This window comes from Acipenser ruthenus, unplaced genomic scaffold (genome assembly GCF_902713425.1).
Source record: "Acipenser ruthenus unplaced genomic scaffold, fAciRut3.2 maternal haplotype, whole genome shotgun sequence".
Lineage (NCBI taxonomy): Eukaryota > Metazoa > Chordata > Actinopteri > Acipenseriformes > Acipenseridae > Acipenser > Acipenser ruthenus.
The window spans coordinates 17,501-20,000 of record NW_026707331.1 but is presented as its reverse complement, the minus strand read 5'-3'; positions in this window follow the sequence as shown (position 1 = coordinate 20,000).

Sequence of the window (2,500 nt, the reverse complement as noted above, 5' to 3'; positions counted from 1 at the left end):
GTAGAAAAATAATATAATTGTATGTAAAAATAATGTGATATCTTGTAACAATTGTAAGTCGTCCTGGATAAGGGTGTCTGCTAAGAAATACAGTGGCTCTCAAAAGTATTCACCCCCCTTGGACTTTTCCACATTTCATTGTGTTACAACATGGAATCAAAATGGATTTAATTGGGAGTTTTTGCCACTGATCAACACAAGAAAAGTCCATAATGTCAAAGTGAAAAATAAAATCTACAACTTGTTCTAAATTAATTACAAATATAAAACAGAAAATAATTGATTGCATAAGTATTCACCCCCTTTGCTATGACACACCTAAATAAGCTCTGGTGCAACCAATTGTCTTTAGAAGTCACATAATTAGTTGAATGGAGTCCACCTGTGTGCAATTAAGGTGTTTCACATGATTTCAGGTTAAATACACCTGTCTCTGGGAGGTCCCACAGTTGGTTAGTACATTTCCTAACAAAAACTACATCATGAAGGTGAAGGAACATTCAAAGCAAATCCGGAATAAGGTTCTTCAAAAGCACCAATCAGGGGTAGGATATAAGAACATTTCCAAGGCATTGAATATCCTCTCAGAGCACAGTAAAGTCCATTATTAAGAAATGGAGAGAATATGGCACAACTGTGAATCTGTCTAGAACAGGCCGTCCTCAAAAACGGAGTATCCGGGCGTATAGGGCACTAGTCAGGGAGGCCACCAAGAGGCCTATGGCAACTCTAAAGGAGTTACAGTGTTCCACGGCTGAGCTGGGAGACACTGTGCATATGGCAACAATAGCCCGGGTGCTTCACAAAACTGGCCTTTATGGGAGAGTGGCAAAAAGAAAGCCATTGTTGAAAAGAACTCGCATCAAATCTCGGCTAGAGTTTCCCAGAAGGCATGTGGGAGACTCTGAGACCAAGTGGAAGAAGATTCTATGGCCTGATGAGACCAGAATAGAGCTTTTTGGCCACAACGCTAAGCGCTATGTTTGGCGCAAGCCTAACACCGTACATCATCCTGAGAACACCATCCCTACCGTGAAGCATGGTGGTGGCAGCATCATGCTATGGGGATGCTTCTCTGCGTCAGGGCCTGGAAAGCTCGTGAAGATAGAGGGCAAAATGGATGCGGCAAAGTACAGAGAAATCCTGAAGGAAAACCTGCTGAAGTCTGCAAGAGACCTGGGACTTGGAGAAGATTCATCTTCCAGCAGGACAATGACCCCAAACATACAGCCAAAGGCACACTGGAGTGGCTTAAAAACAAAAAGGTCAATGTCCTGGAGTGGCCCAGTCAAAGCCCGGACCTGAATCCAATTGAGAATATGTGGAAAGAGTTGAAAATTGCTGTTCACCAAAGGTCCCCATCCAACTTGACGGAGCTTGAGCAATTTTGCAAAGAAGAATGGGCAAAAATAGCAGTGTCCAGATGTGCAAAGCTGGTAGAGACTTATCCAAATAGACTCATGGCTGTAATTGCTGCCAAAGGTGCCTCTACCAAATATTGACTCAAGGGGGTGAATACTTATGCAATCAATTATTTTCTGTTTTGTATTTGTAATTAATCTGTGGAGAAGATCTTCCCTGTTTTTCAACATTTACTTTTCAAAACGAACATTTGTCATTCAAAAGTCCAACAGCATAATGCAAGGAGAATGGCTAATTCATTAGGAACAGTCATGTTGAAGACAGTACCAGTTTCAAATGATTAAAAACTGGGAAACTGTTTGAGAAAAGAAATATATAAAATAGTTTATTTAAAAATATTTAATATATACACATTTTTTTAAGAAATACTGTTCCAATGGTCATTTCAAATGTGCTGCGAGTTTAAAATCGTCTGGAAATTAAACACTGATGCCTTTTTTAATTGTATTGTTTTTGAAAAAAGTTGAAAGGCTGGGAGAATCTTCTGTGGAGAAGATCTTCCCTCCCTTTCAACATTAATTCTCAAACTGAATGCAGTAGGGATTCAAGGAAATGCATGCACATGGATTAGGGAGTGGTTAACATGTAGAAAACAGAAAGTACTAAATAGAGGAGAAACCTCAAAATGTAGTGAGGTAGCCAGGGGTGTACCTCAGGGATCACTATTAGGTCCTCTGCTATTCCTAATCTACATTCATGATTTAGATTCTGGTATAGTAAGCAAGCTTGTTAAATTTGCAGACGACACAAAAATAGGAGTGGCGGCAAACACTGTTGTAGCAGCAAAGGTCATTCAAAATGATCTAGACAGCATTCAGAACTTGGCAGACACGTGGCAAATTACATTTTAATAGAGAAAAGTGTAACGTATTGCACACAGGCAATACAAATGGGCATTATAAATATCATATGGGAGATACTGAAATTGAAGAAGGGATCTATGAAAAAGACCTAGGAGTTTATGTTGACTCAGAAATGTCTTCATCGAGACAATGTGAGGAAGCAATAAAAAAGGCCAACAAGATGCTCGGATATATTGTGAGGTGTGTTGATTTTAAATCAAGGGAAGTAATGTTAA